The following is a 12,359-nucleotide window of genomic DNA, read 5'->3' as shown; positions in this document are numbered from 1 at the left end:
TCTATCTCTCACTAAAATCTCAGCTCACTCCCCTCCATACCGAATAACTTTGGTTTAAAATGAACGAAAAAGAAATATAGAGACAATACAAGTTCTATACCTCGTGAAAGGCGTGTTCCCTTCTTGCTGTGTCGAATTACGCTGGCAGTGAATTAACGAGTGGTGCTCTACCTTTCAGACTGCGACGGGATAGAAGGTGTCTAGGAATAGGTTAAGGAAGATTCCAGGAAGGTGATCGATTTGGATTTATTGTGGTGGTGATAACTAACTGTACCAACGAACTGTGAGTTGTATCATCTCGCCTATTTTACTCACTTGATTTAACTACTTTGAACTGGTATTTGCCCTGGTTATCCACTACAACAGGAACCGGGCGAATATTTGCTCTCTGTGTAGTCTCTCAAGCCGGCTGTGGCTTCAAGGTATCATACGCTAATGTTCGTTAATTTCATACATTTGATGATGGTGATTGGAATCGTAGACACTTCCTGACTCTACCAAATACACTGATGTCTCTTGCTTCCAAAGCGCAAAAAGCAAACGTTCGTGCAATGAATAAATGCAATGCCTTTCTCCGAACTGTCGGTGGGTTACATATGATGCAGCCAATTTTTTTCCGCCTCTCTAAACTTAAGCACCACGGAATGGTGTATTGTTGCATCTAACAGCAAGCAACACATACAGCTGCTCTGTGTTTCAGGAGTAAATATGGGATTTTGAGGCGTGTACCAGCTCAGATCAGAGTTTTCAGCGTATTGCAGTTTACTGCGCTCCCGCATAAGGTAAACACATAACCGATGTCAGGTCTTACTCCAAACAAACCTTCGTTCCAAACAGCTTCTCCTTGCGGTCGGTGAGTTTAACAGTAATCTGGACTTTTTAGGCTTCCACGAAAAGAAGCCTACTAAGTTCCAGCCCAGTAAGCCAACGGTGGAGACTATCACTGTCAGTGCATTTTGATCCTCACGCTGTGACGTGTTGTCTCTTGTCGATGTGTCCCAGAATTCTGTGCCGCTTGGCGACCATGATTGGCCACATGTGGCAATTTTTGCACACACTATTTGTTAAGCCTTCTGAATATCACGTGTTCTAATGGCCGCAGAATATTTATTCAAACATTGAGCTACGTAAGGTTGATTTGCTACGCCCGTTTCCCGCTCCTTGACACAATGTGCTTCTGGAATGTCGAGGGTAAGCGGAATGCACACTTTTTCACCATCGGTCTCGTGGCACATTGCACCACTTAAATGTGACCACAGATTGCACTAGCCGAGATCATCAGTTTGGCCAGGTTTCTTCAATTTAACCCGTTTATTGCCCATACAGTTCTTCGACTTCGGTAAGTAAGGTGGTCGCGTACGTTGGTCGTTTGTTTCGCCAGCACACAACTGGTATCAAAGTCGCCATAAATGCCTGGTTTATTTTTGAAATATTTAATACACTGGCACGAATCATCAATGCATCGACGTGCACCTAAAATTTCAACCTCATTGGGGCAACTCTCAGTGGAATAGACTTCATTGGCCAGTTTCTTGCAGTAGACAACAGGGTTTTATTGCACACACCTGCATTAATAAGGTGGTGCAACAATGGATGCCGTCGACACTGGCAACCATTCTCTTTGCACAAGGTAGTGACATAACACTTGGCTGAGAGCTGACAAATTAACTGAAGTAAGCAGCGAGCCATTTGTCAGATGACAACCTCGAGATGCAGGAGATCAATATATCCATTTAATTGGTGGTACTACGGGGTGGTCGTTCTTGGGTGCTAGCCGTGAAAGCCGCCGCGCTGTATGACATTTACCTAGTACCTCCGAGTGCTGGATTTAACCTAAAAATGCATCTTATAGCGATCATACTGCGTCGGTTACTTGTCTGAACCCAAATTTTTGGGAATTGGTGCTCACAAGAAGGGGACTTTCTTTGGTGTGCCGCCGAAGTCGACGTTTCAGCTTCTTTGCCTCGGCTTAAATTCATCCTTCGTGGTAACCCTCTCACAAACGCTATTATAGTAAACATCGATCGAAAAATTTGGTTTTTCTTGTGACGCACTCCCATCTTGCCGCCAGGGTCTAACAGTGGAAGCGTGTCGGCAGTGTTAGAAAGGTTCACGCTTGTCCCGCCACGTGTATAATCATTAGATGTGCAAAAACACAGCTGATATGAAAAACACCTTAAAGTGTATCCTTTAAAGTATCACTTAATGTATCACTTAAAAGTCCTTCCGGCCAAGGTAGAACTGCGATTTTTTTGCTTGAGATGGTATGCTTTGGTCATTTCGATAAACTTGGCTATTGGCTAGCAAACGTTCCGCCACCACTTGAGGTGACACCACCAGTTTCCCGTTGTGTTGACAGTTCTTCCATACTTGGGTTCACATATCCTTCAAAGGCCAGCTGGTACCCATTGTTTTGATTGATCAAATCGAACGCACCTTACGCGGGATCCCATTGGTCCACTTCGAATCATGTGGAGTCTAGGTCCACTGGCCGCACAGTGCTCTCACTGCAGTGGAATAAAAATCTTTACTCCAAAACGTTGCAGCTTATTGCGTATGTACTCAAACCAAAAACGAACTACCCTGATAGCACCGGTGCAGAAACTTCTACTGCATATCTGCACCCAGGTGCAGAAATTGCCCCAGATTTCTGCACCCGGGGGCGGAACCACTGCGAAAATGAAAAAAATTTCTGCACCCAGTCAGAACACGGGTGCGGAAGTGGTGCACCGAAACAAAATAACCTAAATTGGTCGACTGGTAACGTTCCGTAGGGACCGGAAAATACAGGTTGTTGCGCTTTCTTCTTACTGCGAGACAAATAAAAAAGCTTTGATGTCTCTTAAACGTCTCAATCTCTTGCGGCTTAAAAGCCGAACATTAATGCAGAAATTCTGCACAGATTCCATACGTGTTCTGCAGCCGGGCGCGGAAGAGTGCAAACTGGGTGATTTTCGCTCATATTCTTGAAGTTCACCAAATTTCACTGTCCACTGATGTGATCATACCCTCGGTTTAAAACTTCTGGTGGACCAATTTCCTAGTATCGCCGAGATAATGGGATGCCTATATGAGGCTCAAAAGTTTGATCTTGTACTCTGAACTCAATTGCCCGTCCGCTCTAGTGCATCAGGCACGTCGTAGCTTTCGAAAATTCCATTCCGTAATGCGAATACCGAGCGCCCGTCGAGTCATGATTCGTATTTATTGGCATGTCATTCAGGCACAAGCCAGCATCGTGGTTGATTAGTTGTGCACAAGCCACGAATTGCGCGTGGGTTCCAACTGCGTTTGCGCACAAGCGTAGATAAAACAATGTGTTTAAGGGTTGATGCGTATGAATTAAAGAAAAATATACTTTCAATACAAGCGAGAAGATAGTCTGAAACAATTTAATGAATTTATGCAAGGAGATCTCTGGTTTTACGCGTTAATCGCACACAACTTGACGTTTATAAAATAAATGCGTAAACCTGACTTCAAAAACGTCTCCAGGTTGTTTAAAATGTCCTCTTTGACCCTTATTTCTTCGCACAAACTGTTCTGACTGCCCACACCACTTCCGCTAAAAATTCAACAGGGACTCAACATTTGCGCTTCCGGAAATCTCAATTCAAATCGACTACATATCCAAGAGTTTAGCACTCGCAATTTTAACTTACTTTCATTTTATTCAATGACATTTTGTGTTGTATATGAGTTTCAGCGAAAGCAGTAGTCTAGTGTGTAGGAACCTGCTGACATGGAAAGTCGAGAAGAGGCTGGATGCTGGCCCCGGATTCGAATCGCGAACACTACTGTGGAAATTATGTTTCGTACGTATATCGGTATAACCAGACGAACTAGAAATCCAGAATTCAGCGAGGCGTAACAACCAGCACGTATGTATTCGAATTGGCGAATATGTACAGCATATGGAATATTAAAACAAGAGAATATGAATAGAACAACGAATAGAGTATCAGTCATGTTCATCACAACTGCGTTCGCCACGCTAGAGCATATTTCGCTAAGCCATCGGGGCACGGGTAGCGACTGATACACACCTCAGCAATGCGGCTAGGCCTCACCCAGAGCAGCCGTGTGTTTGCCCATGGGTCACGCGCCACGGACCAGGCAATGGTTTTCTTGAGTTTAGCTGGTGCAATAATCGTCTACAGTTTTTCTTACGGTTAGTTCGGCGAGTAGCTTCTCTCCATGAGCTTTTGCTTCTTTTCTGATTGGTCAGTATCTGATTTCTACTGCGTTGTGGTCTCCCTCTTCTGGAGTTGGTTTTCACAAAGTTGCTCGGTGGGTTTCTCTTCATGGTTTGCCGTATGCTGGAAACCTTATTTGTGTTTTATCGTTTATTCAAGTGCCTTTTTGATCTAAAGGAGCCTTTGTTGTCTTATCAGTTTTTATTTAATGTCTTGGGTGAATGAATATTTCACTAATTGCAGTCGTATGCGTATCTGCGGAAATAATCAAAATGTTTTAAGTGGGTGCGCGTTATGTAGATTCACATACTTTCTGAGACAAAATGGCAAGAAAACGGCTTTTGCGCCAAACTCGTTTAACCACGAAGCAATGGTGAAAATTTTATTGGACAGTATTATGACGCGATTTCGAAATCTTTCGTTGGATGTCAGGAATTAAGTTCGGAAACTGCATGGAAACATTCTGTGCTGACGGATACTAAAGGGAGTTTTTTGACATGAAATCTGAAACAGAAATTCTCAAATGGGTTCGGTGATTGAATGTAGCTAAGCTGTCTAAATTTGCGGAGCCAGCCAAACTGAACCTGTTGACACCCACGTAACTGAAGAACACCCGATTTAAAGATATTGTGAAGCGATTTCTCAATAATTTGAAAAATCAGAATCTCTCCATGTAGTTAAACGCGTCAGCTTCGCAAACTTATAGCCTCATTCCATCAAACCATGTGTTTTGTTGGTTTGTTAATTACCCTTGTCCGGCGCTAGAAATAAATGCACAGAAGCGTGAAAATTTAGGACACCGTAGGGGGTCAAACTGACGTCGGTTGACGTTGGTGGTAATCTTATATTTTCCTCTTGGAAACCACTGTGAACTGCGACCGTGAACTTGGTTCTTTCGGCCCTCCATTTCTGCGGATTACTCGTAACTCGTTTTGTCAGCGAAGAGCTCATGACCCGAAACTCAGACGCGTATGTTTGATAGTAGTGATAACTCATATTATTGCTTGGCATTTTCAGTATATACGTTTCCAAGAGTACGCAGTGGGATATATGCCATGAAACTGGTCGAAAAATGGTGTGCGGCGTGTCGCACTGCAAGTAAACGTAACGACAACGAAATAGAAATTCGGAAAACATCCGTACTCGGCATTGACGTTCGTTATTAATCTGAAACTGGAGCATGATTCCGTTCAAATATTATGTTCCAATTTTCCACCAACAGGAGTTTTCCTAACGCTGGACCCGCAGCGGCCCGGCTATCTGACTAATCGCGAATGAGTTCGGCATTTCGGTCATTGAGGTCAGTAGTTGCGGGGAGTAAGGCAACTTTGGTCAGGGATCCCGCCAAACAGTATATCAGATTTACCATCTACACCACCTATCTGATGGCCAGATTCTGTGTGCGACATATTCAAAGTCGTGCGCGCTATGAGCTCATACTTTGCGGTAAGACTCATCTGATTTCGTTCATCAAGGCTTGTAAGGCCGGCATTTTCAAGAGCACGACGACCGATCCTCTCGGGTCGTAATATAGAAGGAATTACCTCCCTCGAGCCCACTACGCTAAGGAGATGGATCCTGTTTGGTCACATCCTCAATTCAGTTGGACGCATTACCTGGCGCCAAATTAAACATTACGAGAAAGCCGAAATATAACGGTGAAAATGAATGATGCCGGAGTTGTTGGCAGGTTCCTTCAAATGACACGTTTCCTATTTCCTTGGAAGAATATTATTATAATGTACCCTTACTGAGCTCTATTATCCCGCAAGGTTGACTGCTTGGACCCCCGGTCAGAATATTTCAGACAACTGGGTATTAAGGGAGAAGAACTTATATCGGGTGCCATAATTTGGACTTCTCAAATCACTCAATCTGGTCACCTGCGTCCCGCTGCTCCACAAGCCCGAGGTCCATGGATTAAGACGTTCCTATCAGATATAACGTTGACATAACGTTGATCCCCTGGAGAATTTTTCAAGATTGCGTTTTGGAGTCATTCCTGTTTCTGATCTACCTCGACCATCTTCCAGGAGTTCTTCCAAGTCTATGTCTAATTTTTTCGGACTACAAAAAATCCTGGAGTTCCAATGCGAGAACCCTCCAAATTGACGTTGACGTCACAAAGCGGCTGTTCCATGGCCAGCCGTCACTAATAACCCAACATTACGTCGTTTGGATGGATGTTTCACTTGCAGGCTACGGCCCAAACGAAGGTATGCTTTGATTGGTCAGAATGCCAACTAATCTGGGTGGAACATCTTTATCTCGGCGCTTCTCGCCTCCCCCAGAGATTCTAGCACCACCCTGTGGAACATTCTGTGATGACCCTACAAATACAGTTGTACCAACATTCCCTTTTCTCTATAGAGGGCTGCCTCAAGGTACCGCGTCCTTTCGTACACCGTAGTGGGTCAGGCATGGAGCCAAGTTACACAGTTGCCCGTCCCTTCAACAAGTTACAACAGCGGGGATCTCCGGAATGGCACCTTCCATATATCACCTGGAGAATACTCCGCGAACGACTTTCTCGTGTACAATAATGATGGACAAGAAGATATTACGAGGATACATAAAGAGCGCTCTGGATGTCCGGCCTCCTTCAGAAGTGCACATCTCACTCCACAATGGATCAATCTTATTTAGCAAGTCTGTCAGCTGTAAGCCATGTAACGTAAACACGCTGGTTTCAGCTGCTACGGCTCCGATCGCCAGAAAGTAAAAAGGTGCGGGAGATACGGCCAAGGCCTGAGAGTGGTAGCATGTTTGATTAGTTTGGGCGTAGAATAGTATTGAAGGCGATAGCGTTGATACATGTTCATAATTAACTTCGTGATTGAATCATTTCGGCCAGTGCCACCAACCACTGGTGGGTTGTGCCCAGGGGTCCCCATCAGGGGAAGGAGTACTTGTCGATCCAAGCCTAGTCGTTAGTGTTTTTGTACTTCGTTGCCATAGCAAACACTGTTCAGCTCACTGTCGTTTCCATTTGGGCTAGGCGAAATGAGCTCCTTGAGACTGTATGATAGCATGCGGAGCACATGTTCTAACGAGCGTAACTTGTGAAGCATGAGTAATTCGTCTGTCACGAGAGAGATCCTTCTTCCTAAGACCATATGGCCTACCTGCGCATCATCAATCCGATGTTCCCACCAGACCTGACCACCGCTCTGAATATCCCGTTAGTCAAACACTGACATTTTCCGTATATCGCCCGCCGGTATATGTTATAAAGCAGTAGGAAACCTGCGCATAATCCGATGTTCCCACCAGACCTGACCACCGCTCTGAATATCCCGTTAGTCAAACACTGACATTTTCCGTATATCGCCCGCCGGTATATGTTATAAAGCAGTAGGAATAGCACTGCTGAATTGTAAACGCAGTCTCTAACGGACAAACTGACGTCACTATGGCGCAATAGGCGGTGGGGATTGGTAAACGTTGCCCCGGCTTGAGAGTTGAGAAATAATTTCTTCTTCATCCAGTCCATCTGGGTAAATGCGGCTCCTCAGGCCAGCAAATTTGTCCAACAAATGGACTGACTCACCTGCAAACACGCGGTTTGAGCTTGATGCCACCTAGGCTTGCGGCAGCACTTGAAACCGTGCGGGTGTGGAGCGCACGCCTAACAGTGCGCCAGAGTTATTTGGGTTGTTTAAAATCGTTTGCGTTTGGGATGGATTTGAACCAAATATGGCAGTATCTCCCGCATACTCAATGTCTATGAGCAACCGTTCCAGGAGCATTTCCACCCCCAAGGTTTCAGAGGCGTTCAGAGGAACTTCAAACAGCGTGTCAATAACACAGTCGAAGGGGAAATAAGAGAGAGGGCAGCCTCGTCTTTTGCCAATATATGTAGTGTGCTCAGGCAAAAGCTTGCTGTATATTCGCGTACGTACACAGGAGTTCGCAAGAATCATAAGGAATATAAATTGGCAGGGGACACATCCGATCGTCAGACACCGCCACAATTTCAGGGAATCGACAGAATCAAAAGCAGCTTCAACTCAAAAACGACCGACATGGGACGTCTGAATTTGCGACACTGTTCAAGAATTTGTCTCAAAATAAAGGTGTAGTTGATGCATCCCCGACCAGGACAAAGCTCGGTTTGATTGTCACGAATGTCCCTCTCGCGACAATCCATCAACTCTCCGCGAAATAATGCCAGGGGAACCTTAGGTGCAACGGGTACCAGGCCGGTATCGCGAAGGTTTTCACATGACGCTCTTGCGCACTTTTTGAAAATAGGGATGCGAACTTCAGCATGAAAAATCGGCTCAAAATTTATCCACCATTCTGAAGCTGATTCTGTTCAACTTTTCCCGCTTTACCTGTATGAACATCCAGGTACTGTATAAGACTAACGTCAGACCGTTCCCTGAATTCGCCAACCAAGTCGTCTGTGCAGGATGTCGGGAGAACGTAAACCTCTCTGAGCATGTCCGGCGAACTACAACGGAAATGGTCGGTGGCCTCTGATTTATCAGCTGTGGGACGCGTTTCTCTGTGTTTGACCTCTCCCCTGCAGTGTTGGCGCCTCCTAGGAGATCTAGTGTATAGTTATACTGTGTTTAAGTAAGTTTTGGTCGATATTAATCCCACTGCTGACCAAATGAATACATGTTGAGGACACGGTAATAGGGTCTTTCAGGCTCAGGGCGCACTGTTTAATCAGGCGACAATAATTTCATTCTCAGTAGCTGGTGCGTTGAATAGCCTTCCTCCGACGGTTATTTTCTCCATGCATCCGTTAGCCAGTTGTGAGCACTTTTAGGCGCCTTTTCACGTAGATTCTAGAGCCGGCAAGCCTACGACCCCCAACTGCGAGCGGTCCTACGCCCTTTTTTGTTTGTGCTTTTCAGATGAATGTAGGCCGTTGAACGACAAGAGTAAACTGGACCTAGGAAGTATAGGCGAAAAGATCCATCTTGTGCAACTTTCCGTAAATCACTGAGGGACTTACCTAAAAAACTCCATTTTGGAATTTGTACAGCTTACAAGTGACTATTTCCTTTGTTTTCCGTATATTCATCCTTACATTATCCTGCTGGACACATATGAAACACATTCATGATCCCAATAAGGGATGACTACAAGCAGCACCGGCACCAATCACGTACCTGTGCTGATGACTATACCAATTTTCTCATTTCCAAAATGGATCACTAGAATGCTATGGCTTCAGTAAATGTGCAGAAGACCTGAAGAACGGGAAGTCCGTGGAGCTCCTATCAGATGCCATATTCTTCTTCTCTCAAAATCGTTTGATGGGGTCCCACACATCCCGCTGCCCCACAAATTCGAGGCTTACTGGATTCAAGGCGCAATTCTACACTGGATCAAGACGTTCCTATCGAACAGGTCATTCCGTGTGAAGGTAGGATATAGCCACTCTTCTCCAGCGCCGGTCTCCATCGCGGTTCCTCAAGGCTTCGTCCTGAGACCACTGCGGTTTCTGATCTACGTCAACAACCTTCCAGATGTTCCTGCAAGTCCATGTCTACTCTTTGCGGGCAACTTCAAATCCTGGAGTTCCAATGCCAGTGCCCTCCAAAGGGATGTGGATGCTGCAATGCAGCGGTCGTTTCACTGGCACATTCCTCTTAATGATAAAAAGTGAGTCCATAGGTCATTTGGAGGAGACTCGGCGATTGCCTTTGTCATACATAGTGATAAAGGGCCAGAAAACCTCATGAGGATAAACGCCAAATAGGACTTGGGTATCAGGCTCTCTTTAAACTTGCCCTTCACATTGCATCATGAGAAATCGGGCCAAAATGTATTCGCCATTTTAAGGATGATTCGGGGCCTCTTCTCCCATGATACTCGCTTAACTTGTACATTTCAGGTGAACGACAGCCGCTGAACAACAAGAACAAAAGCAACCCGGGAAACTTGGACAAATGCCTCGTTCCTGTGTATCGATCCAAATGGATGTGGACGCTTCAATGCAGCGGGCGTTGGACCGGCAACTCCTTCTGAATGATGAAAAGTGCGTCCATATGTCGTTTGGAGGAGACTCAATGAATGCCTTTGTTATGCATGGTGAGAAAGGACCAGAAAATATCATAAGGAGAGATGCCAAAAAGTATTTGGGCATCTGGGTCCAGAGGTCTTCTTCTGAACAGTTCCCACGTATAATAGATTCCGAAGATGTCTGAAATGTTTTGGTACCAGAGTTAGTACATGAGACTCGCGAATGACCGCTGCAAACGGGAGCGAAATCAGAAGAGAGAGTCGAAGCACGTGACCACGCTTGTATTCTGTGAAATTGTACAAGTGCGCGTTTTTTGTAGTTTTTCGTATTCAAACAAACAACGATTATGCAATTGATGAAATACGTAGTGTTATATTGGAAGTAAAATAAAGGTACAAAACGCCACACACCCTCGTTGAGCGTGTCCAGCGAGCCGCCACGAGATTGGTTGCCGGACTCAAATCCGTGGACTAAAAAACGCGTCTCGCGATGCTTGATCTCTTTCCCCTGGAGCACCGTCGCCCCCCAAATGACCTAATTCTTACTTATACCCTGTTTAAATAAAGCTTGGTAAACAGGTTTTTTTTACCGTTGGCCCAGCAAACAACCGACGGGGACATAGTAAGAAAATTTTCAAGCTCAGAGCGCACACATTCATCGGACAAAATTTTTATCATTTCGGGTAGTACCTGCGTGGAATGAACTTCCTCCGACTGTTGTCCACGCTCCTTCTAGAACCCCGTTTGAAGCATTATTAGACATTTATTTATGAGAATCCTCGCGCTGGCAAGCATACTGCCCCACGTTGATAACATAAAGTGCGGTTCTACACCCTTTTTTACTTGTGCCTCTCAGCTAAACGACAGCTACTGACCGACAAGAACAAAAGCGACCCGGGAAACTTCGGCAAAAGCCTGGAGCCTGTGTATCAATCCGTGAATCCCTGATACGGTGAACTGACTCCAGGCGCATTTTTCAGATATGTGCGGCCGCCAAGGTCACGAGTTGGAACTCGAGGTTTGGGTTTGAGGATCGGATGTAGTCATTCAAGCAGTAACGTTATATGCTATACGCCTGTCCAGTGAATTACGGAAAATTTCCGCTTGAGGTTTGAGCGCTTCTCCCAAATCCACGTCTTCAAGCAGTATAGCTCCTGGCGTCATTTATTCTTCGCCGCCCCAAAGATAGGGCAAGACCGTGATCCGTGAGCGACAAGCGGGTTTCGGCCTCGGGAAGGCTATGTCGACATACCTCCCCATTGGGCGAGATGGCTCAGTTGTTAAAGCGCGAATTGATTGGCCGGAAAATCCGTGTTCCGAGCCCGACCTCTGCTTCTCGATTTCCCTTGTCGATGAAAGCTCTTCTAGAATCTAATGGCGTGGCAATGCATACAATATTGGGCGGTTTAGATAATTCTGCCTCACGGTTTGGCATGCGTTTCACATCTGCAATGGACGAAATGCCGCTGAAAGTCTGCTTGAGCTCGAACCCTTCATACTTGCGAATGAATCGATCGAGGTGGTAGACAAATTTGTCTACCTGGACAGCTATATCAGTCCCGATGATGATAATTCCATCCGAATTGGTAAGGCTAGAGCAACTGTTGTGAACTTGCGTCATCTGTGGCGTAGGCGTGACATTAGCTTACTCATCAATCGTCGAGTTTACAGTGCTGCGGCTCGTTCCATATTATGCGGGCCAGAAACGTGGCGGCTGCGCGCTGAGGACGCCAAGAATTTCACTGTTCGACCACCGATGTCTTCGTGGCATTGCTCGAGTCTTGTAGGATCGGTAATGCTGACTTTGTTGAATGTTTTCGGAGGAACTAACACGATCACGTTGGATGAGTTGGTCGCATTCTATAGGTTGCGCTGCCTTGGCCACATGCTGCGTATGCCAGTCGACCGACTTTCTTGAATGGTTCTTTTCACACAATCACGCGAGGGTTGTAAACGTGCCATTACCAGAAAACTCAGTTACGCTGGTCATTGCCGACTCTCTGGATGGAGATCCTAAGAAGGGATACATAAGTTATTATAGACGTTGTCACATAGGGCTTAGACGCGTCCTCAGTGATGCTCATGCCCTCGATGCATGGCTCCCCTCCCGATCTCTCCAATTAAATGTCCACTGACAACCCTATGTTTACACGTCACTTATATCAGCTACCACCTCCAATG

Source organism: Opisthorchis viverrini, assembly GCF_000715545.1.
Source record: "Opisthorchis viverrini unplaced genomic scaffold opera_v5_292, whole genome shotgun sequence".
Taxonomy (NCBI): Eukaryota; Metazoa; Platyhelminthes; class Trematoda; order Opisthorchiida; family Opisthorchiidae; genus Opisthorchis; species Opisthorchis viverrini.
Note: the sequence above shows the minus strand (reverse complement) of the source record.